General features: G+C 40.3%; 1 protein-coding gene across 4 annotated transcripts in view; it reads right to left on the bottom strand.

Moving 5' to 3' along the window:
• Positions 1-26,154, bottom strand: part of Astn2 (astrotactin 2) — a 1,030,147-nt gene that overhangs the window by 735,992 nt on the left and 268,001 nt on the right. Inside the window, exon 1 of one of the 4 annotated variants that reach the window (XM_023701577.1) lies at positions 6,887-6,891. The exons of the other annotated variants lie outside the window; for them this stretch is intronic. The gene's annotated coding sequence lies outside the window, so the exon portion shown is untranslated. Of the gene's footprint in view, positions 1-6,886; positions 6,892-26,154 lie in introns of those variants that run through there. 4 annotated transcript variants of the gene reach the window in all.

The raw sequence follows: 26,154 nt of genomic DNA on the forward strand, positions 1-26,154 counted from the left end.
ATGAGTCTTCAAAGCTCAGAACACATTTCGTACTTGCAGGACATCTTGGTGCAGACAGTCCACATATAACCTGCCAACTGCATGTGGGCAGCTCATCCCGGAGCATCCAAGTATCACTGAGCAGAATGTATTAGGGGCCTGATCTGGGATGAAAAATGGAGCAGGCATTCCATAGAACAAGAATACTTGAATCTCTGTTGTGAAAGCTCTAAGGAACTTGTTAGCTTGTGTATTGGTTTGGGCCATGAACTAAGAGAGGTAATGCACTTGATTAGATTAGGCTACTGAAAGAAGACATGAATTCTAATCAATTATCAGCTCTTGTGGTTTGAATTCAGAAAGACTGGGTGCCAGTCTTTCTGAAGTCATGTTTAAAGCAGGGACAATAATTTTCATTTCACATGGTACTATGACTTGTATCTGGAAGTTAATCCAAAGCCTCAAGCACTCCTATATGGGGGTTTGTGTGTGACTGGGTCATTGATGAATGCTACTGGATTAATCCACAGATGGATATAGCATTAACTGAAGAGGGAAGATACACCCTGAATGGGGGTGGCACCATCCAATAGTCTGGTAGCTCGAATGGAATAAAAAGGAAAGGAGGAAGACTCACTACCTCTTGCCTGTCTCATCATGAACTACTCCTCTGCCATGCCCAACTGCCATGAGGACTGGAGCCTCTAAACAGTGTGAGCTAAAATAAGCCTTTCGTCCTTTAACTTATGAGTGCTAGGTATTTTGTTCCAGCGATGATAAAGTAGCTCAAACATGTGATCTTCATGGGGAAAGCAATTGCTGTATGTAAATATTTAGAGCAAAAATCAAAGAAGTGAGAGTGCAGATATCTTCTTCACTTATTCAATGTTTGTTTGAGTTTAAGTGGGGGACAGGACTTGCTGCTAAGTAAGTACGGGCAGTCCCTCACTGTGGCATTCCAGGGAGGTGGCAGACACCCAAGGCGTGTGGCCTCTAAGTGTTCCTGTGATCTGAAGGCCAATAACAGACTCAGCTGGAGGCGATTCAGATAACTGGTAAACGGTCCCCTCTGTTAGCATTTTAATATAAAATTGATGATTTAGTGCACCAAAGTGAAGCCATTAACCACCCAGGGCTGCTTGGGCATTTCTACTCAGGGCTTGAGAGAAAGTACAAATAGTCATTGATTGGTGAGAGAAAAGAGGAGCCAATCTGTCTGCTGGAACCAGTGGCTTCTTTTGCTTTGTTCCTTCCATCTTTGGTTGATTTATCCTGAATGGTCTGGAGTAGCGCCCGCACACATACCACAATGTGGCAGGCTCTGGCCACTACATGTGTAGCATCCCATCCATACCTCACAAGAGGCACTAGGGGTGGAAGACCTTTACATTTCATAGAAAGGCAAGCCAACATTCCAGTATCAGTTCTGCTGACCCAAGACACCAGAAATACTGAATGAAAGAACTGGAATTCAAATCTAGTTTTTGTCAGACTAAACAACCACTTGTTCTCATAAAAAGATGTTCAAGGCATTAGTCACTGGGAAGCGCAAATCATACCTATAGATACCACCTCACAATTACTAGGTTTGTCCTGAGGAAAGCAATGCACAGAAACACATGTTGGTGTGTATATGAAGAAGCTTGAAGCATCACACACTGCTGGTAGGAAAGAGACATGAGGCAGACACTCTGGGAAGAACTCAGCTCCTCCTTAAGATGTTGGGCACAGAATGACTACATGGCCCAGGAATCCTACTCCAAAGAACAGCGCTAATGTGTTCAAATATTTGTGCATCTATATCTGCGCTGGCCCTACAAAGTGAAACAGTAACAACAAATTCCCATCAACTGATGTGTGGAGTCATCACATGGAATAGTATTCAGCTCTAAAAAAATGCCAGTGCCTGGCGCCAGCATGGATAAACTTCGCCCACATTGTTTTCTAAGTGAAAGAAGCTAAACATAAAAAGGCCGAGTATGCTATGACTCCACTTATACGAAATATCCACGAGAAAGAAATGCAAAGAGACAGAAAGTAGTGTAGTGGTTTCCAGGACCAGGAATAGGAAGGAGAAGAACGGAAAGTGGGTGCTCATGAATAATGTCCTTTGGAGTGTCAGAAATAGCTCAGAAATAACTAAAGGTGATGGTTGCACAGCCTTACAAATGTGCTGAATGTAACTGAGTTATACATTTTTAAAAGATTAAAGGTTAATTTTAGGTTACATGAACTTTAGCTCAAAAATATAAAAAGAAGCCCCCTGTTCACTTCATGACATCATTAGCCTGATGAGGGAACTTCAGAAAGGAGAATGTAAGAGTGGTGAGGGAGGCAGTGAGAGACAGTTGGGACACAGCAGGGGGAGAGTTACTTGGTCACTTTTGATGGAGACCACTGTGAAGTGGCTCTGAGCAGGATTTAGTAGTAAGCAATTGGCTTTTCATGTTTATAGGCGAGTCTGCCTATGGCTTAGGTCCTTGTCTGCAGATGGGCAGTTGGTTCATAGTAAGTAACCCTCTGTGAGTTACTGGCTACTGCTGAGCCCTGGATTGGCCTGTGAAGCTGTGATGCCTCCGAGGACAAGATAAGGCCATAGCCCAGGACATCTGGGTCCATCCTCAAGTGACTAAAAGGAGACTGGAGCTGCACGCTACACACTGCTACAATGAATGTCACTCTAGAGATAAGGTAGTTCTCCTGATTGATGTAATTTACTACTTGGGAAAATATATCCCAAGGTCCTACTAGATTCTTGCATTTTCTTCAGGTTCTTCTTCCTTTGTTAGAAAAATCAAATAAATACGAACTTTCCAGTGAAGTTCTGGGTCAGAACCCAGATACTCTCCAGTTCTGTGAGAAGGTTTTTGATTCTCCTGGAGATGTAAAATCATGCCACTTGGTTCTTTTATTTAAGGCCTTGCTGTCTACTCCTTTGGGAGATTGTGGGCCTGATCAGCCCACAGTAACTGAGGGGTGTTATTAATGTGATAGCTTGGAAAGAGGTGGAGAGTTAAGACATCCTGGGCCTTCGTCTAGTGCCTGAGGCTGTACAGAGTGACCAGTCAGTAGTGCTAGACCCAGAGGTGACCTCAGGGAGTCACAGCAGTAGCCTTTATTCGCCCATCAATATTTATCAAATTGCCTTCTCCCAAGCGCTGCCTTAAGTATGAATGAACAGACAAACACTCCTCATTCCATAAGTTTACTTTCTGATGGGGAGCCATTAAGATACTCTAAACATTGTGGTGATAAACAGAGAGATGTTCAGAGGTATTTAGAAACTTCCTTACAATGACATAGATATCTGGTGATGAATGAGGCCTCTGATATCAGTTTGGTCTGGGACAAATCAAAGCATCCAGATATCCAACGTAGAGATCCGATTTTGGGGAAGGCAAATGCAAGAGGATTTATGGTCATTCCTGGGCCTGTGAAAGCTACGTCCTACTTTGTCTTTGGAAATCTGCCTTTTCTGCGTGGGCTGCCCTGGCCACAAAGCTGCTCTGCCAGCCTCTGGTAGGCCCAACTCTGCACACTCTCATACTCTCCTTATCATGATGGATGGTGGTGACATACTAAATTATTCTGCCTTTGTGTCTTCTTCAAGCTGGTGACAGCGATATTGCATTGTTAGAATGCCCACCACTGTGCCAGATAGAGAAATATGTGGCTCAGTAATCTAAAACCCATCTGACCAGCTAGTACAAATGGTGTCACTCATGGCCGGAAGACAGGAGGAGGAGGAGGAGGAGGAATTCTCATGTAGCTTAAGTCACACGCTTCACAATTGTTCTTGACTGTAGAGCTACAGCATAGATGTTGACACACATTCATCTCTTAGAGATATTTTGACAATTGCTACTTGTCGTGGGGCACCAGCTAGCGGCCAAAGTGCCAGGCAGTTACGTACAGGTGATACCACGTATTCCTATGCCTTTCACTGCGAGTGCACACTAACCGTGGTGGATCTCTCTACCTGCAGTCACAGGCAGGGGAGCGGCACGTTCTGGAGTCAACAGAGGATTTATCTGAGCACTCATTGTAGAAGAATCTGTAGGATTTGTAGGACTCTTGTTGCATTTGTAAAAGTTGATCTTTATAGTGAGAAAGTCTTTATGATGCAACATAATTAAACATGATTGTTATAATTTTAGAAATAAATGTAAATAAACACAGAGCTCCTTTAAAGAAAACATTAAAAAAAGATGGCATATTGCTAAAATAGACTTTCATGAGACTGTTAAAGACAGTGATATAAATCTATAATTATTGACATACAAACATCTCTATGGTACATCATGGACTGAAAAAGTATTCAAAGAATACAGAGAGATTCCACTTGTGGAAATGTACACATGGTGTACATCCAACTGTGTGCATAATGAAATAATACACATTTTAACTAAAAAGTAAAGTAAAAAGTCATTCTGAGATGTTCATGATGAAATGGCTTGAGCTAAGCATAAAAAAACATATTGCAAACTACAAGTATAAAACAACCATATTCTGTTCTGAAAATATATATGTAAACTATGTAAGTGTGCACACACAAAGATTTTAAAGATAATATACTGAATTTATCTTCTGGGTGATAAGCTTGGGGTATTTAAACATTTTTACTTATTGTTGCTCGTCTGCATTTTTAATTTCCTCTAGTGAATTCTAATGTTTTCTAATAAACAGACAAAACGTTATGCTCATTTAAAAAAATAAATTCTGTTTATTACTTCAGTTTAAATCCATTTCTCACTTGACCTTTAATGTAACATAGCCATCCCTGGGGGAGAACATCCCATCCCTTTAGGATGTTTCCTTAGTACCAGGAATTGAACTCAGGGCCTTGCACTTGCCAGGCCAGCACTTGTGCCACTGAGCTATATCCCTGGTGCCTCATTTCTTGAAAATGGAGAATCCAATTTTTCCCCAAATTTTGACTCAAAACACTACTTATGGGAGAGAAACTCTCGAATTAATCTTAACTTCCTGTCATGAAAGTAAACTTCTGTCTTCTTGAACATCCCTTGTTCCCTGTGTTGAGCTGCATTTTCTGAAGGAGAACACAACCATGCCTGCCACCCCATGTTCTCTTTTGCATTAAGTTCACATCAAGATAGAACCTCATTTCTCTACCCTTGAACTTGCACGGGCCTTAAGGATGAGCCTGCAATGTAGTGTTAGGTCCCAAAAGGCAATACAGCCCCTGCCTGGCTCTCTGGTTGCTCCCTCTTTGGAAACCCACCACCACACTCTAAGTTTCTCATCTATGTGGAGAGACCATGAGTGGTCCAGTCAACAGTCCCAGGCGGGCCCAGGTGTCAGGACATCCCAGCCATCCCAGGTAGCAACCACGTGCATGAAGGAGCTTTCCACTGATTCCAATCTACTACCATCTGAGATGCTCACAGATGCTTCAGCTTTTCTAGATAAGGCTGGGTCATTGAGAAGCCAAAGCAATCTCTCCCTCCTTTTCACCTATGAATCGCTGACCCTGGCATCTCTGAGCATAATAAGATTGTACTTGTAAGGCCCTGATAATGCGATGGTGTACTATGCAGTGTATAATCAGGACTCTCCTCAAGTCTAGTCCTATACAAACATCCCAAATTCCTTTTAGCTGTAACCATATGGCAGCTCTGGACAATGAAAAGATGAAGCCAGTATCTAGACCCAAGTCTTAGCTCTGTCATGTTACTAAAATAACGTGTTAGAAAGATATTAATACCCAACACACCTTGTACCACTGAAGCCTTCCCTTCCTTCCCAGAGATAGCAACATATTTGCCCCACACAATCACTGAATAAGTACTTTGCCATTTGAAAAGTGAGGAAACTATGGGTCGGAGACAATAGAGAGGGTGTGCTCCAAGTCACATGGCTCATCAGTGACAAAGCAGAGCCAGAACACAAAGGGAGGTCTCTGAGACACAGTAGGATGAAAGGGCAGATTTAAGTCTCTAAGGTTGGCCCGCAATTGAATTCTCTGCAATGTCCAGCCTCTAGATTCTGTCTGGCATTTTAGAATGATGACTCAAGCTGTTCCCTTTTCCCTCAGGATGGTTTTTCATTTGTCTGAAGACTGCTTATGTTCCCATTCAGAATTTTTCCATCGAGGGTCAGGGGGTGTATCTCCGTGGCATAGGGCATGCCAGGCAAGCACAATGTCCTGAGTTTGATTCTTGCTATGAACAAAATAGAATCTTTCCATCCAAGATAGAGAGTCCCACCAATTCCTTCAGCCACTGCTTATACCATATGCTTCAACAATTGTAATTTTGGATTAAAATTTTTTTAAAGGAAAAACAAAAGCCTAAAGTAATAAGCGAGTCACATGCTATTATTTCCAACCTACTTCTCTAGAGGTTTCAAGCAAGCATTCATATATGCATGCTTTATTAAAAAAAGTCGGTATTTATTTGTTTATATTAGAAATACATACTGGGGTCCAATTAAATGCCTAAAACTGTATATGTACACATTTATATCTGTGTATACATCTATATTTTCACCTACACAAACACCTACACCTGTATTTGACAAACAATTAATAGCATTAATAGTAACTTTCTTTGCATACTGAGACTTCCTTTTTTAAAAATTACATTTCACTTTCTTTTGTTAGAAAATGAGCACAGATTACTTGTAGAACTAAAATAAAGTTACATAAAATATGTCACGAACATTCCTATTAGGTATTCACTTACAATAAAACTAATTCTTGCCAAATATGCCTCCATAGTATTTTTAAAAATTATTTTAAGGAGAAAAAATAGCAATGAAACAGTTTCAAAACAGGTTAGGAGGACAGTTACAATAATTAATACATTGCACGTTGTTGTCTTTGTAGTAGTTACTCAGAGGACAAGATGCAGACAAGATATATTGTCTAAACTGTATTAGTACAAACCTTTCCTCTCACTGAACTAAGAGAAAGTAGTTGTATACCTAGCCTATCTTGTCTATACATAATTTTTTTTTTACTACAAAATGGTCCTTCATTTATATCACCTTATTTTGTTTTGTTTTGTCAGAGATGGGTATTTCAGTACACTTAGAGAAGCTGTATTTGGAGATGTCTTTAAAGGACCTTTTCATTCTTGACCCCAGTTCAAATATTGTAGGTGCTTAAATTCAGCAAAAATAACCCAATATAGTCCAATGGCCCACAATAGTAATGAGTTATCAGCAAAACTAGAAATTGTCAGAAGTTGTTGACTTGAGCCTTTTACAGCTCAGCATATTAATATGGCATTACTTTTTATACCTCATGGCTATACTTTTATGCTGGATGGTTAAGACCAAGTTAAAGCAAGATATATATTCTGTTGTTAAATTCTGCATTATTTCCACATTTTCATATAAGACTGCGTCACATGTCCTTGCAGATGTTTTCTTTAGCCATACTGGGGACTCAACCTAGGACCTCATTCACACAAGAAGTGTTTTACCACTGAGCTATATCCTTTTCTCTGGAGAGACCTTGCATATATTTCTCTGTATCTCTGTGTAGAATTTACTGAAAAGTAAGAAGGAACTGTTGAGTCAAAGAGTATTGATATGCTTGGTATTTTTATCTCTATTATCATGATGTCCTCTAGAAAGTATATACAGTTTCAAATTGATCCAAATGGATATTTCACCTCACCGTCTATAGGACTAGATATTTCAACATTTTTTTCTACATCTTAGTGGTTATACTATGCATTCCACATTTCAAACTCACCTTTTCAGGGCCAGCCAAATAGCTCAGCAGATTAAGTAGCCTGCCATTCTGGCCCTGCCCTGAAGGTGCATTGAGACGGTAATTGAGACTGGGCATGGTGGCACACTCCTTTAATCCCAGCTCTTGGGAGGCTGTAAACAAGTGGATCACTATAAGTCTGATCTAGTAGTGAGACCCTGAACACCCTGTAGAACCTTCTCTAAACACACACACACACACACACACACACACACACAAAAAAAATTTACCTTTTCACATTTTTTAAACAATATTCCAACTAGCTAAAGTTGTTATTGAGTCTTATGTCCAGAGCCAGGTGAGATGGTTTAGGTGTGTTCTGAGCTGCACTGAGCAGAAATGGTCCATCAGCTTCATCTCTGAACACAGGACCTGTCACCACACTACCCACTGCCTTGTGTTCAGTATGCCTTCGATTCTTTGTTCACATGCACTGCACATCAAGCTGGTCTTACCCATCCTGTATTTGTAGAATTGATTTTTTTCTAAAGCAAAGTGAAGAGCATTCTGTGCTACTAAATTGTATCAGTATGTTTCAGGCCTTTCTTCTAGTCTCTCAAGATACTTTTTGGTCCTAATCATCTGATCTCATGATTTAACTATTCCCTGACTACATGCCTCTTATGGACTAGATAAACATGAAAAGAGCAAGAGGTAAGAAAAGGAACTAATACTCCCTAGGTACCTGCTGAATGCCAAGAAATGGGAGCAGAAGTTTATATACATTAAAACCATTACAGTACAAATAAGAATATAATTAAACTGGTTTTTTTTCCATTTTAATTGTCCAGAAATCAATGTTTGAAGGTGTATTTGTCTTGGGCAAGAACACAGAGTCAGTAAAGAGGAGGAAAGGGCAAGGACATCTAACATGGTCCTTTCAAACCCAGTGTCCTATGTCAGGACATGAACATCAGATCAACACCAGTGTTTCAGAAACCTACGTGAAGATTTAAACTTGAGAGCTGATGGTTGGGGAACTTGCTACCAGTTGGTAACAAGACTTTAGTGCAAACTGTTCGTGAACATGTGATTAAATAAGAATGAAATGTCTACTATATTAATAAGCAACATGCATTTTTTCCTTTGGATTAAAAAATATTGCTCATTCAACAGTTACCTGCCAAAAGCCCATGAGTAACCTAGTTTTTACGCATTGCAGTCAAATGGAAATATTCTCGGTCATCAGAGTTTGCACTTAATTGGGGAGATACAATCTTCAAATAAGCACAAAACTAAATATACTTATGAAAAGCTCTATTGAGTATTGTGTTGACATTCAGACAGACTGTGTTTGTGATTCCTCCCAGATCTGCCTGCGGAAAGCACCACCACCAAGCAGATGTGCATCCTGCCTTGCCTCTTTATTTCTTGAGAACTTCTTGGGCACCCAACTTCCCTTCTAACATATTGAGCATGTACATTTGACCAGCAGACCTCACTGGTCTTGCAAATCAACTTAGTTCCAAAATATATATTTATCCAAAAAACTAGAACTAATTTGCTTGTTCTTATTGTTCCAAGAACAGTTTTAAGTGCTTGTTTTATTTTTGTTGGTGTTCTTTCAAGTTTGCCCACTGTGCAGTGAAATATTTGAACTTTCAGCCTTCCTGGGAATAGTTCTATAAATTTGTGCTAAACTACTAGGCTTTGCCACCTATTTGTAAGCAGAATGAGATTTATCCCACAGAATTTTAGAAGCTCCTCTGCCTGCTTTGTTGCCTACAAGATTAGAACCAACTCTGTGGTGTTGAAAACGTATTTTCAAATCCTTTTAGCATCTGGAAAAGTAATTTGCTTCCATCTGGAGATTGACATTGCCACACACATCAAAGTAAATACTCCCTCCTCTGTATGTATGTTAGAAGTCCATTCCTTATGAAATGTCTTTATTCCTAGTTTTCCGATTAGTTTCTTGATATAAATGACAGATATGACAGATTTAGAATGAATTTAGTTCTATACTTTCGTCTGGTTATAAGGCTTCTGTTGTTGCATGCAATGTGACAATAATTTCCTTGTTGCTATTGTTGCAAGAGCAGTTTTCAATGCTTGTTTTATTTTTGTTGCTTTATTTTAAGTTTGCTTGGTGTGCATCAAAATATTTGAACTCTCAGCCTTTCTAGGAGTAGTCCCATAAATTTGTGTTTAAGTATAAGGGAGTCCCCTTATCTTTTAGTTTTTCATATGAATATATATTCTCCCTCTGTTCCTTCCCATAGCTTCTTCCCTTTTGTAGCTATCTGTGCTGATTCTTCAGCAATTCATATTCTCAGAGTCTTCCTCTGGCAAGACATATATTTCATTTTAGAATCTCTGACCATAGAACCAGAAAAAAACTCTCTGCAACCAGTAAAACATTATGTGTATGTATTCATAAATTTCGGTTATGATTTTTCATCTTTGGAAATAGAAATGTTATTCCTTGTTTTACTAATATTCATTGCTGGCAAGGATTTTATGAAATGATCATTTTCTTATATTGCTGCTAGCAGTGCAAATTTGAATGGCCCTTTTGGGAAGCAATTTGGCTATATAAAAAAGTCTTTAAAATGTCCATCTTTTTTGATCTACTTCTGGGAATTCACCCTAAGAACCCATCCTAAATTTAGAAAGACTTTATGGAGCTTTATGAAGCATTAAACTTATTATTTCAATATAGATATATGAATATATATGTATACTGAAATATATATATAATATATATATATATTCATATATCTATAGATAGACAGACAGATAGATACGGAAAGTAACCTTAATGTACAACTGGAGAGGAATGGTGAATGACAGAATGATACACAGGCCTTAACGATGATAAAATACTGCAAAACTCTTTATACAATTTAAAGGAAGACAAAATATAAGTTATATGTTAATAAATGATTGATATAGGCATGGTTCTATATATGTTACAGAGAGAAAAGGTAATAATAGTTCTACTCTACTACAAATAAAAGCAATAAATTCTGGACAAAATACAAAAATTTACGACTTCCTCGTTCTTGATATAAAATAAAAGCAAGCATTTGTTGTAAATAAATTGAGACTTGGAGATAGAGGCCTCCATAGAATGAATTTTCCACTTCCAAAGTTATTTCTTTAAGGGTGAGCCACGCTTAGAAATTGCTTGGGGCAAGTGGAAACCAAAAGAACATTTTCTGTATTCTAGGGCACCCAGAGAATGGATCTCAAGTTAGCTAACGCCACCAGAAAGAGAGAGGGGGACCAAGACAAGCAAAGATCTAGAGAAGAGGGAGGCACATTCTGTAGATATTCTCTGACAAGACCTCTGATTAATTCTGAACAGTAAAACAGGCTCCTATTAGGTTAGCTAAAGGCATAAAAAATCTGAAATTTGAATTTATGCATACCACAGGAAAGACATTTGGAGCCTAACTAAGTTAACTATTTTCAAAAACAAAACATCAATATTCTTTTCAAAATTATAATGAAATCCAAGAGTCTTTATTCAATAAATTTAATATTCAATCCAAAATTATTTACCATATGGTATACCAGGAAAGTTTCATCCATTTCTAAAGGAGAAGAAAGTCAGCAAAGGTCAACCCTATGGTGATCCTGACGTCTGGAAGTACCACACCATCTATCTTGACAGCTGTGATCAGCTTAGTGAGTGATAATTGGAATGAATGCAAATGCAAAAATTATTCTAGGGAACACCCCACCCACACAACCAACAGGAGATTTTAGAACTGAAGAATGAAAAAAAAAATAAAAGAAGAAATTCCAATTCATTCCATGAATTTGAGTGAATGGAGAAAATGATAATCAATGATCTTGAAAATAGATTAACAGAAACTTCCCATTATAAGAAGCAGCACTGAGATAATTAAACAATCTAGAAGCCACCCATGACACCACACCAGAAATCGAAATACACTTACCTGGCACTTTAGATGAAGGACAGAGGGAGGGAAAAGGAATAATCACTGAAATTTATCAAATTTGATGGAAGATATAAACCAAACAAGAATAACATGGAAGGAGAAAACAAAGCCTATGAACAACATCATACTCAAATTGTGGAAGATCAGACAGAGACATTCTTGCTTTATCTATTTCCATACAGCAAAAAGAGAACAATGATTTGGAAAAAAAGAGATAAATACTATTTTGCCTATTATGACATGATTATTTGCAAAAAAATTGCAAGAAAGTTGCAAAACTGTAGTTAGATAAGTAGGGTTAGAGAGACAGCTCAGTCGACTAAGCATCAGCTCAGGCAATTGCAGGGACCTGGGTTCAAACACTAGAATTGCCTGGCACACTGAGCACTACGAGTCTGATCTGCATAGTCAGACCCTGTACCAAATGTGTACATATATATATATATATATATATATATATATGTGTGTGTGTGTGTGTAAAAATAAAGGTAACTATACAATGCTGTGACCCACACAGCCAGCTTGCTACTGAGAGTGTGCAAAGGGAGATTAAACAATAACTATACACCTACTAAAAGGAAAGCTGGGACCAGGTGGGACCTGCACTCTCCGATGGAGAGACAGTGGCATCCCAGTGTGGTCTGTGTCTTTATTTAAATACAATATGAAGGGGAAGTGCACAACAGGATCAAAAGTTACAAGTCCTGAGGGTTTTGCTGAGAACACTGAAAGTGAAATGTTGTCAGAGCTCTCTGTGCTGCAGTAACAAGGAGGAGCACCCAGGCCAGCCTCCTGCTGGACTGACTTTGCTGTAGTCCCCACAACCCATTTACATGGTGGCCTCTGGTGCTCTGTTCTCAGGGAAGGCTTTGCTCTACCCCTGAGTGTGTGGGCCATCTCAAATTCAGCTGCTCCCCACAACACAAAATATGAATTGTATTTGAACATACTGGGAGCACAAAACTTGAAAAAGAAATTTCAAAACCAATTCCACTGGACTGGGGAGATAGCACAGTGGTACAAGCACCTAGCTGACAAGTGTAAGGTCGTGAGTTCGAATCCCAGTACAAAATTCACTTACCCTAGTGTAAAATCACTCTAAAGTTAAATGGATTTAATAAAAGAAATGCATAATCTTTTCATGACAATAACAGAACACTGCCTAAAGAAAAAAAGGAAAATCTGAATAAGTGGTGATGAATACCATATTTATAGATTACAGGATGGTATTTTAAAGATCTTTTTTCCCCTAAATTTATCTATAGATTAAATATAACCCTAGTTACACTTCAGTTAGTCAGTTTCAGTAGAAATTCAAGAGATATTTTGTAATAAATGTAGAAGTACAAATAATTTACAGTAGCAAAGCAATTTTACATTAGAACAAACTTGTAGGACTTATACTACTTGTTTTCAAGATTTACCATAAAGCTGTAAGACCCAAGCTAGCATCCTCTTGGCCAAAGGTCAAGAATATCCATCAAAGAAATAGAACAGAAAGTTCAAAATATGAGCAATGTTTTACTTTTCTTTATAAAATTGCAAAATAAAAGACTTTTCAATACATGGTGCTGGAACAACCAGAGAATCATAATCTAAAAGGAATGAACACAGACCCTTAGTTCATAAAACTCATATATATTAACTTAAAATAGAAAACACAACAAAATAGAAAAGGCTTTCTGGTTTTAGACTGGGCAAAAGTCTTAGATGGGAAATCAAATGTATGAACCATAAAAGAAAAATAATATGTAGAAGTTATAATTTTTTTAAATGAAAATTTTTGCTCATCAGAAGAATGCAGCTGGGCTGGGGTGATAGCTCAGCAGCATGAGCGACTGCCTGCCAAGCGCAAGATCCTGAGGATGACATCTGAAACCACCCCCCTCCCTCCACAAAAAAAGAAGTCAGGAAAGCCACAGGATCAAAGGAAGTATTTATAACACTTATATCCAGGATATATAAATATGCCATATAATTCTATCAGGAGACAAACAACCCAACTGCAACATTGGCAAAAGTCCTGAAGAAATACTTCATAAAATATGAAGGCCACTTTGCACACAAGAAATTTCTCAATCTCTTCAGTCATCAGGAAAACACAAATTAAACCACACTGAGATACTACCGCTATACAGCAACTCCAATTGCTAAATTTTAAAAAACCGGCCTTTCTGATTTTGACAAGGTTTTGGAACAAGTAAAATTATCATATGTTGCTGATGAGAATATGAACCACGTATCCACTTCAAAAAAAAAGTATCAAAATTTTATAATCATATGACTCAAACACATCATTCTCAAGGGAAAATAAAAGCACGTGTCCATCCAAAGATGTACATAAATGTTCAAAGCAGCTTTATTTACAGTAGTGATAAAACTAGGACCAACTGTTTTCTCCTTGAACAGGTAAACAGGTGAAATACAACATTTCCACATCATGAAATATAACATTAAAAGTAGTTACTGATTTATACAACATGGATGATTCTCAAAATCATTATGCTGAAGGAAAGATACGAGACCCAAAGGAGAATGCATGGTATGATTTCATTTATATGAAGTAGTACAAAAGGCAAATCCACTTTTAGAGACAAAAATCCAATCTGTGATTGTGTGATCCTGGGGGTGGAAAGAAAGACACACTCCAAAAGGTCACAAGGATTCTTTTGGGAGTGATAGGAAGCGTTCGCTGATATATACATCTTTCCAAACTCACTGAATTTCAATCTGTAAATGAATGCAGTTTATTGTATATGAATTAGACTTTCTACACTTGACTTTTAAATTAGTATAAAGTAGTAGAAAAAAATGAAAGCAAAATGTAAAGGATGGATGGCGTTATTCAGATGGTGGGATTCTAGGGTTCTTATTCTTTTTGGCAGAACCTGGAATTGAACTCAGGCCCTTCCAGTTGCCAGGCAAGAGCTTATTCCACTGAGCCATCTCCCCAGCTCTAGGGCTCTTATTTTCTCTTTGTACTTTGGAGGATTTTACAATCTTTAACAAATGTGAATCATTAAAACTAAATCTATTGAATTTATCAGAATAAAGCTGGGCTGGTGCTACTGGTTAAGTATACAAACTCTAAGACAGTTTGTTATAAGTGATGCTCTTCTTGGTGGTCATATTTAAGGGCTGAAAGGTAATCCCAGAGGGACGAGTATTCCCACATTTCCTCTGCATTTCAGGCATGAAATTAGAAGAGAAACAATTCAATAATTTATCAGAAATTGTGTTTTTAGCAGAACAATTTTTCTTCCAGCTATCTGCAGAACCAAGCCCTCCCCGATACACTGCATTAGCTTGAAATTGTTTTGTGTATTTAAAATTCATTGTATATATCCAGCATGGAGTAGCAAAAATTTATTAGATTTGGAATGAAAATATCTGAGTTTGTGTGTTGGTTATTTGATTTGTGTTTCTGTAGGGGTTTGAAATACAATCCCTAAATTCTTTAACACTCCTATTGAGATGGGAGGCTTTCCATCCTTGAATCTGGGTGGGCTTGTTATTGTTTTGACCAAAAGACAATGACAGAACTAGAGCTGAGTATCTTCTAAGGCAAGGTCAGAGAAGGTCATACAGCTTCTCCTGCCTAGCAGAGCTGCGCTAAGCAGAATACAGTCAGCATCTCAGAAGTTTGACTCGGGGCTGGAGAGATGGCTCAGTGGTCTAAAGCACCTACTTAGAACAAGCTTAGCAAAAGCATCAGGGACCGCGGTTCAATCCCCCAGCACCACATGCCAGCCAGCCCGCCCCCTGGTGGGCTGAGCTGGCCTCTCTCTCTCTCTCTCTCTCTCTCTCTCTCTCTCTCTCTCTCTCTCTCTCTCTCTCTCTCTCAAATAAATAAATAAAAAATTTAAAAAAGAAGTTTGACTGGCCAGAGACCATCATCCTGCAGAGGCCCCAGGGAGGCAAATGAGTCCATGGCCCCTATGGTGTCACAGCTAACAAGCACCACCAACAGGGAGCCACATGAGGCAGCCCTTTGAAGCATCCACCCAGCGCAGCCCCCTGTGACCATAACCCCACCAGGCATTTGACACCAAGTCTGAACTCTTCAGTCTGGTGATCCACGAATCCCTGAACCACAGAACTGTAGACAAAAATAAAAATGATTGTTTCTAACTGCAAAATATAGGAGTAATTTATTAACAGTGATTTTGGGTGAGTTGTCTGACCTCTTTAGACTCTAAGTCTCACACCTCTAGAGTGAGAATAACAACTACTTACATGAGATAGCATGCTCAAAGTACATTGCAAACTGAAGAAACATTTGTAATTTTATTTGATTCAGATTTTTTTGTTGTTTACTCAGTAAAATTTTTGAGCACTTTATGTTAAACCCGCATGCTATGCTATGGTTATAGTTATTGGTAAATTACAATCCTTCCCGTGAACTCACTCACATTTGGGTGGAGAAGAAGACCAAAAAATTAAAGGAGGGAAGACGTGTGGTAAAGATAGCACAGGTTATTCAGCTCATAGCTGGGGCTTGTTCTTACCTCCAGGGGGTGGCCGAGAGCACAGCTAGCTCCTGAGAGTAGGTGTGTATGGTGGGGGAGGGGAGGCGAGGCAAGGAGCGCCTTAGAGGAAAGACCCTCACCCAACACAGAAAGAAAGAGCAGCAGCTGGCTCAGCTCCGCAGTAGGTTGCAATGGAAACATGATGAGAAATTCTGTGTTGAAGGTTGGGATTTCTTGTGACCTTTGGGAATCGTAAAGCCCATACCTCGAGGCCAGATAGAGGTACTTTATGGTCTGGCTTCTGCCCCTGGTTCTTTGTACACAGGAATAAGACAAACAGGCAAACAAGTAAAGAAACTAATATTCAGGGGAAATGGGCTAGTCATTAACATGAATCGTCTTTGAACGACTGACGCAGGCAAAGAGGCAAAGGTACAATATTCCCTCGGTAATTTCATATTCTGCACAATGTAAGTGTAGGACAATTCTGACCCTGGCAGGCCACTGTGGGAGCTTAGTTCTAAAATCTTAGCAAGACCTAGTTCTCAAATCAAGGCAGGTGGCACGGCAATTTTCCTGTCTTCCATGACCGAATAGTTGTCCCGTGACTGGGAACATTATTTAGAGTTTGTCACATGACAAGGAGAAGCTCAAAAAGTGTGTGTGTGTGTGTGGCTGAAGGGGGTTCAGCAATTCCTAGCATCAGGAAAATTAGGTCTGATGGGTCCAGGAGATGACTTGAAGGGTTACTCATTCATAGCCAGCTCTGAGGGCTCCTCACGCAGTACTCTGCCCTGGACCTCAGTGGCAGAATAACTTATTGCCTGAGAACAGTAACTGGAGGTGGCAGTGAGATCGTCCAAGGAATCAAGGCCTCAGGGTAGGAGACAAGGAGAAAAAGGGGCTGAGAAAACCTCAGTGTCCCCCTCTCTGGGGAAGGTCTGCTATTCTCTGTGGCAGAATTAAGAGGGCTTCTATACAAACACCATCTTTAGTTAGCTCAGATGAAAATGAAAGGAACCAAATTCATTTCGCTATTTGTACTCTTTGTTTTCTTTGGACAAGTTAAAGGTTTTAAATAGCTCTGGGAGAGAGGAATAAAGGAAAGTTTTATAAAAAAGGAAAATGAAAGAGAATAAGCAGCTATGAAACCTAGAGCTACATGGGTAAAGTTGTTTTAGGAAAGAGTGGGGGAGACTTTGAGGGCGGAAAGAGCGACCCTCAGGGCCATGTTCCCTCCCAGCTATTGGGTGCGGTGGCTGGCCTACCGTAGGTGCCCACCAGTGCTGGCCAGAGGGATCAACAAGGGCAGTTCTCACCAGTACCTCTGAAGAAGATGTTCTGAGGAGTAATTCTTCACTTTAGTCCTGTTTGCTGAGCTGTGAGCTTGTTAATCCTGGACAGAATTACTCCATGTGTGTTACAAATGTGACTTTCTATCCCTAAGCCAACTTCCTCCTCCTGTGACCATGCTTCTACATTTCCACGCTAATAGAAGAAAGCATTTTTTTCAAGATATAACTCTCTGTCGTCAAACACATCAACCAAACTCAGAGTGATTCCAATGCCTCTGCTGTCCCCACATCCGAGACAACAGGAAAGAATCCAGGGTATGAACGCCTTTAGAAAATCAATGTTTTGCACAGAACACAGTTTTTTTTACCTTGTACTCAATAAGCTAACTTCGTAATTGTACGAAGGGAATCCCAAAGTCCGTAGCGCAAAAAGAATCATTAATTAAGGTTTAGGATCCCTGGGTCTTTGCCCTGCTCTTATCGACACTGCCATATGACTTCAGGGGTGCCATCTAGCCTTCCTGTTTTTTCTTCTGATAAAAACTGATTCTGCGTTCCCCACATACATTGCAAGCTACTGTTCAGTTCAGATGAGAGGCTTCGTGGGCCAAATCTGCAATCTTGGCTGACTCTCCTGAAAGGATTACGTCGCCAGTGCCCCCAGTCCTGGAGAGTACAATGTCCAGTCAGGACCTTAGCTCAGCGGGAAATAAGGTCATCAAAGTAGAGTTCTTTCTCTTCTAGATCCACACCCAAGCCCCATCACTACATAAAACAATACATCTTCCAGTTTAATCAATTCTCATCACCTCCTCAGCTGCCACCTTCCATTAAGCTTTCACCTTGTCTCTATTAGATTATGACATGAGCTTTTTGCCATCCTCCATGCTTCTCCTACATTCCCAGTATCTATTCTGCACATATTAGCTGGAGAGGTCAGATTATAAATGCAAATCAAACCAGTACCATTGCCTATTCATGAGTTTCTCATGGCTGCTCATCAAAGTTAAGACAATGTTCCCAAGCCCAACAACTGGGTCCTAATGGTGCAACCCAGGCAATGTCTCCAGCCTTAGCCTCCTTGCCTCTCCTCTCACTCCTGAGACCCAGCACCAGGGCTTGCTTGCTGGCCATCAAATGCATCAGTCTCAGTCTGGCATTAGGGTCAAATACTGTTCCTTCCATTCCTGGAGTACTCTTTGCCCAGTTCATTCAGGTCTCTCTACATGTGTCACCTACTTGGAGAACACTGGTCACGTTATTTAAGACACCTCCTTCTGTAACTCCTGTCTTTTCTATTCCTTTCCCTACTTTATTTCGTTATAAAATTTATTACACTCTGAGGTGGATTCTTCATTTTTGCCTCTCTCCCACAATAGATTAGAGCCTTCAGCAAGATGCACCCTCCTCCTTCCAGCACCATAATTTGTACTTAATCTGGTGTCTGCCATACACTAGGACTTGGTAAATATTTGTTGAATGCATGACTATATACTACTCTTGAAAAGGGCACAGAACTTTAAAGCTGAACAGCTAAAGGGAAAATTCTCTGCTCTTAGTGCCCAACCAAAAGAGGAGAGGATTTACATGGAGGCCTGGAAACCTTTTGGAAATATTAACACCTTTCATGAACTCACCTGTTTGGTTAAGCAAAGAGCTCTCTGGGCAAATGAATGAAATGCACACATGAATCTTACTTTGCCAGATGTGGTGTTGTTTTTCAAAATGCTCTAGATTCCCCAGGAAGTGGTTCTAGGGTTATGAAGAGAGACTGCTAGGTTTGTGGTAGTCAGGACAAGAAGGTTTTTGTTAAAGACGAGATGAACACTTGCTCCAAGAGGGAGTAGCCTGGGAGTGGCCTTCGGAGGTCCTGCCTCCCTGCCACATCCTCTTTGCTCCATTCTTTCATATTCTGATTTCAGAGCTTCCTTCTCCACAGCTAATAGTAAAGCCTATATTTACGAGGGCTGGAAGGCACATGGTTAGGGACCAGATCTGAGTTCAGGTTCTTTGCTACCTGATTTTGAACAAATTACTCTACACCTCTGATCGTTTTTAAAAGTATTTTCCAAATTGACTTTTATAATATGGAAAGTGGAGATACTAATCTGTACCTTCCAAACCTTTCTCTGAGATAAGGCACTGGTTGGAGGATGACAAAATTTCGGGGTGGTACTGTACCACTGCAGCACATTAGCATGCATTTCATGGGAGGGTCTTAAGGTCTCACTTTAGGAGCTTTCCTGTGGGTAAATTTTTCCAGATAGAGGAAAATGGATAAAATATCATATCATTAGGACATGAAAAAGTAATTGTGCCACTCTGCACAACTATTACTTTATACTAAGGATACCTATTCAGAAATTATATAATTGTGAAGCACTGAAAATTTACAGATCATTTAGCTCTTACTGCTATGGAGGAGATATAAAACACTGAAACAGAAGCAGTTGTGCTTAATAGAAAACTAGATCATGGCTGGGGAGCTAGCTCAGCAGTCTACATACCTGCCTGCAAGTGCAGGGATGTGAGTTTGATTCCTGGGTGTGGTGGTACACACCTGTAACCCCAGCTTTGTTGAGGCCAAGACAGGAGGATCAGTATGAATCTGAACTGCATAGTGAGACCTTATATCAAATAAATAAAGAAAAAAGAAAAAGAAAAAATAGATCACATCTCTTTGTGAATGACTGAAAACCTCCACTTCCTTACACACACATCCCACAAACTCCCTGTAGAATGTGTCGTGCTGGGATGGCAAGTGTGTGCCTACCATCTCCTACACTTCCAGCTCCAAGACCTGAGTCAGTGACTGCATGAGAACTGGGTACTCCAGAAGGCTGCACGCCCACATCCAGTGTACATGGCGATGGCTGCCGGAGGCCTTCTTCAGGGCACTGGTGGCATTTTGTTAGTCTAAGCACACATTTGGTAAGGAGAACAGGAAGCATATAGACCCTTCAAAGCCAGATAGGAGATAGGTTATAGTAACTGCACCAGAGGGCTATGCTCTTGGGGTGGAGGAAGGAGACAGTTCTGGCTATACTGCTGGAACTTAGCAAAAAAATCTGTGCTTCTGGACACCAGGAAGTGCCATGCGCTGGCTGTATCAGCCTCGCCAAGTCTCATAATACGATGGAAGCAGCACACTGAGAACTGACGCGGTGCAAGTGAGGGCAGAGGGCACCAATGAGCAGCACAGACGGCTCAGTCACACATCACTTACTGAGCCGCACTGGGGCTTTTACTGAGTGTACATGACAGCCAGCTAGAAGCAGAGATGGAAAAGGTCTAGATTCACTTACAAACAGGGTTTAGCTCTGAATATAGATAATAGGATAAAGGTAAAAATGGCACACTTTGAAGAGAACTCCCAATGGCTACTCACTTCTTTGGGACAGAGAAAAGATTTAAGGTAAGACACATGCGGATGCTTAACTAATGGCTGGTCAGTGGTCTTGGCAGAGAAAGACAAGACCTTTCTTTTGCTTGTACAACTCTAGAAGCAAAGTCATTAAGAAGTCAACAAGGAGGCCCTGGCTGTGGTGCTCCCTGGGGTGAGCTTCTGGAGGCAGAGGCAGGGATGACTCTGACGCTTCCTCTCTCACATCTATTGGCTCAGACCCCCACCATAACTCAATACTCCCCACATGAGTTGTGTCCCCTTTCCCTGCAGTCTACTTACAAATTGTGCATCTCTCTTTCAACTGACATTGATCATCCATGTCATCTTAGTTATTTTTCTCTTGTTGCTAAGACAAAATACACAAGTTAGAGATGGAAAGGTTTATTTAGCTCACAGTTAGTAGAGGTTTCAGTCCACAACTGGCTGACACCACTGCAGGATAGCACATGGCAGAGTGGCAGCAGTTCAAGATAGCAAAAAATAACAAGGAAGCAAGGGACTTTAATTGTGTCTTTCTGTCCCTTTTATACTCTAGGCTGCTGGGATGAGGGTGGTGCCAAACCAAATCAGTGAGCTGATTACATACCCTTAATCTCAGCATCACACACTCTAGATTCATTCACCTCTGTAAAAGGTTGTATGACATCGTGAGGCTTTGGAAGGACATCTCAACACAAACCATAGCATTCTGCCCTTGGTTCTTCAAAGATTTGTGAACATCCCTTTGTGCAAATGCCACATCATGCATCTCTAAGAGAGTTGCCACTGTCCTAACCGTTTTAGCATCGCTAAATATGTCCAAGTCAAAAGCCTCCTCTGAGATTTAAGGCAACTTCTTAGCTCTGATCCTCTACACAAATGAAAAGAAAGCAAAACACTTCCAATTCCAATGGCACAAGATAGATATTTCCATTCCAAAAGTTACAAACAAGGGGATACAAAGAAGTGGGAATAAAACAAGTTCAAAATTCAGCAAGGCAAACATTAAATCCTACCATTCCATGTGCAGCAATCTGTGGCAAGATGTGAACTCCAAAGGGCTTGGGTGGCTCCACCCTATGTCATTTCCAGTGGTTGTAGTTCCCATGGCTTCCCTCTTGGGCCTACTCTGCTCCCTCTTTGCTGTTTTCTTCAGATAATGCTCATTCCTGCCTTTTCCAAGCTTCTGGGGACTCCACTGCACCTTTGGCTTCACACCTACCCCTTCACACATTGCCCTTCTAGGCGTGTACTGCCAGACCTTCCAAAATCTGGGTGGAAGCTTTGGTAATTCCACAACTCTTTCATTTTCAGGAACCTCAAACCAGCACCACATGGATGAAGCCAAGGTCTGCCACAGGCTGGAGCAGTAGCCAGGCTTTTCTCTCTCTTGGCTGTAGGGGCTGAGTGCCTCGATTGCTGAGCACTCTAAACCCAGTTCCAAAAAACAAATCCTCTATGCTGCTACCATTCTGGAACATGCTATCCTGAAACTTTCTTCTCAGAGCAGTCTTTCTCTGTTGCCATTGTGAGGCTGCCAAAGGAGGTAGCATACTGCTTCTTGTGATGCCTTCAGGCCATCTTTTCTATTCTACTGTTCCTTCTCACCCAACAAGTTCTCCTGTGCTATATCTTTGAAGTCCACAGTATTATGAGAGCTCTCTTTCTGGCCCAACTCATGTTTGAAATTATTCTGCTGGGATCTTTGCTCTCATTCTCAACATAAATCTGGTTAAAACCCCCCAAAGGTAGCCATGCCACTGTCTCAATATGCAACTGCCTTGAAATTTCTTCTTCCAGATTCACTAGTCTGATGCCCTTTATCTCAGTCTCAGGAAAAGTCTTTGCACATGAGCAAAATGCAGACAAACTTTCTGCCAAACCATGACACACATGTTCTGAAGGCCAATAGCCAATGCAGTTCTTCTTTCCTGCTGAAACCTTCTGAATCTGGTCTTTACTAGCAGGATTTTTATCAGACTCCTGGTTTTCTAAGCTCTGACTAGAATCTCCCATACAGAACAACTTAAGGCATACCAGCTCTACTGTTTCAGGCAACATCTCTGAACTTCTCCACTCTTCCCACAAAGCATTCCCAAGAGCTCTTGGACCATATGGTCAGATATAGTCACAGCTATGACCCCACTTCTCTGGTACCAAGTTCTATCTTAGTTACTTTTCTTTAGTTGCTGAGACAGAATACTGGACACTCAAAATTAAAGGCAGAAAAGCTTATCTAGGTCACGATTTGTACAGGTGTCAGTCCATAAAAGGCTGGTGCCAAGGTAGGGTGACACATGGCACAGAAGCAACAATTCATGGTTACAGAAACAGTAAAAGGGACAAGGTGGGAGACAGAAAGGGTAAGCCTCTTTTTGTCCCTTATATTGTATGAAGGCTATCCACCTTAGGGGGAGTGTGCGCGCGCACACACACACACGCACGCGCCTTGATGAACAGAATAAAATTATTGAGCTGCAAGGTCCCCTGACACTGAAATTGCATGAAAAGGAAGCCAAGGATGGTAAAATTGTCCAAATGCAGTGTCTCTCTCACTTAGTCATGCATGAGAAACATCTGGAAGTCAGGTAGAACAGAGATTGCCTAGCTCCACACTAGAAGGAAAGGGTCCGAGGATGAAGATTTTCATCTAGTTATCAGAGGATGTTCCGTGAAGTTATTAGAGGATATTTCATAAGGAAGGACCTTGCCTTGTGAGACTCAATGTTCTCATTTGAAAGTTGGCAATAATAGAAATAATAATAATAATATCCACATATATGGCAGAGATTTAATTAAATAATATACTGGTGCCCCATACAGAGAAAGCACTTGGTAAGAATACAATAACAATAAATGATAGTTGTGAGTTTAAACTTTAAAGCCCTGGGCAATCATGTGTAAATGTATTTCTACTGGCTCTATCCCCCAAGTTTCAAGGCAAATATTAATTTCTAGGACTCAGAGAAGTCTAACTATTAGAAGGGAAGAAAAGAGATCAGGCTATAATTAAGGCTGTGTGCCCCCCTTCCACACCTCTTTCTCACCATCTCTCCTTAGTCTTTCTCTGCAAGGTCAGCTTCTTTGCATATGGACTGAACTCCTTAGGCTTGGGCTTCATGTCATTATCACCCACAGTGGCAGATGAGAGTGAGAAGCCACATTTTTCCGTCTTGTCTCCATGACATGCATTGTCTATGCTTTGTTAGGTTGATGTAATTGCAGCAGTTAGCAAAATGCCTGGCATGTACCATATACCCAAAGAATGTTTGTTGAAGTTAAATGAATTTATAGTCGTTGGAGAGACATGACTTCCAGTTCATTTAAGCATCTGGGTCAGTGCATAATCTTGGCTTAGCCACTCTTTTTCTTTAGCCTCAGTTTCTCACTTATAAAAACAGGAGATTTCTCAGGTGTCTTCAAGCTTTTATTTTCAGCTGTGGTGCAGTGGACGGGCACCTTTTCTGAGAGCAGTAAGCCGGCACAGTAAGCCTGAGAGCAGATTCCCAGATCTTCCCCTCCCTCCTATTGCAGAAGTTGTTTCTCCTTCCCATGCCTTCCTGTCTCAACAGTACTACAGGATCTGCATGTGCACCTTCCACTTCACGGTCCTAAAGTTCTTTCTATTTCATTTTAGACCTCTTGGAGGTTCAAGGCCAAGGCCTTTAAGCCATACCTGCTATTACAAAAGAAATCACATGTTTCCTTCTGTTTTAAAATGGCTCAGTTTTACTAGAAGCTTGTGCGCATTTACTAGATGAAATCTCGTAACAACTCACAGCAATAATGATCATTAATATTGTATGTAGTCATTAAAGTAAGCAGAATCACATGACTCTCAGCTCAGGCTGTATTTTCATACCGATGCTTTAGCAAGACAAATGGAGGCCACAAGGGACTTCTACTTGAGTCCTCATATAAATCTTTCCTGTCTGCAATTTTTAAAGGAGAGGTGGCATAAAGCAGTGAAGATGGCATTGTTTTTGGCTTTCACTGTCCTGCCAGTGCCAAGTTCTTTTTCTTTCCAATATGTAACTGGAGTAAATGATTCACCCTTTCTCAGCCTCAGTCTACTCATCTGCGAGTGGTTCTTTGTTCACGTCACAGAGTTATTGCAAAGATAACCTGAGAAAATACATATGAAAATTTGTTGTAAACTGTTAAGCTCACTACAAGCACAAGGCATTGCTAATATGGTAATAAAATGCAAATGGCACATGAATATTTCACAAGCATGGACTGGGACAGATTATTTGTAAAGTATTCCCATCTAGCGGGGTTCGGTAAGTACATACTCCCTCTTCTTATTATAAACTTCCTAATAATCTCTTTCCAAATCTTATTTCCATACTCCCTTTGTCTCCTCTGTCATTTCTCCTTAATATCCTTTTTCATACAGCAATTTGTTACTGAACTCTGGGTGGCATTTGGGGAGACGGTTAGAGAAACACACACAAGCATGTTTTTTAATATACATACAAACAAAATGAAGCCACGTTGCCTTGATTACAAACCATGTTATTAAAAAATATGCCTCCTTCCTGTGGGTTTGTGGAGGCACTCAAAATAGCGAGAGTGATCCTCTGAAATTAAGTTGAGCAACTCCACCCCTATAAATAGTCGCAAATTCGTCAGCAGGTGGCATTAATGTGGAGAGAGAATCAATGATCATGCTCAGATGCACATTTTAAAAATTTCCTCCCCTCCTAAAATAATCCAAAGTTTCCAAAGCCTTTTGGAGTCTCTGTTGGCTCAGAAGGAAATCCTTTTGCCATTAACTGCTCCTGTAGAGAAAGCCCGCGAGCTGCAAGATCATGACGAGGGTAAGCATTAATTAAATCTAACTGCGAGAGAATAATTATGTACACACATCGGTCAGGGCAAGTTGTCACTATCCAGTAACAAAGTTGGATACAAACTCCATCAGCAGAACTGTCAGGCGGCTGTTAAAAGGATATAAATGTATCCCAAAAGGATCATTTCATTTAGGGGGGGAAAATTGGATTGCAAAGGATTAATGAGGCGAGGGGCTTGTGTTTTCAATTGGATGTAAAATGCAAACTGAGGAAGTTGTGATATCATCATTTAACCTTAATGGGTAGCTACATTTGGGTTTCTCACACGTGGTGGGGGCAATTAGACTCTGGGGGTCAAACCAGCATTTTCCATCATGGAATGAGAATAAGGGTTGGTTGCCTTCAAGTTAAATTGCACACAAGTTTACAACAAAATCATACAATCTAATTTATACAGATGGCTTATTCTTAATAATAATTAATCAGGAAAATGAATAAAAATTCCACCAGCCTAATTTGGGTGTTCAGTAGAGGGGCTGTTTTTGTCATTGACTGTCTTTGTGCAGAAGCATATGTAT

The sequence above is a fragment of the Octodon degus genome, unplaced genomic scaffold, assembly GCF_000260255.1.
Source record: "Octodon degus isolate 3935 unplaced genomic scaffold, OctDeg1.0 scaffold00137, whole genome shotgun sequence".
Lineage (NCBI taxonomy): Eukaryota > Metazoa > Chordata > Mammalia > Rodentia > Octodontidae > Octodon > Octodon degus.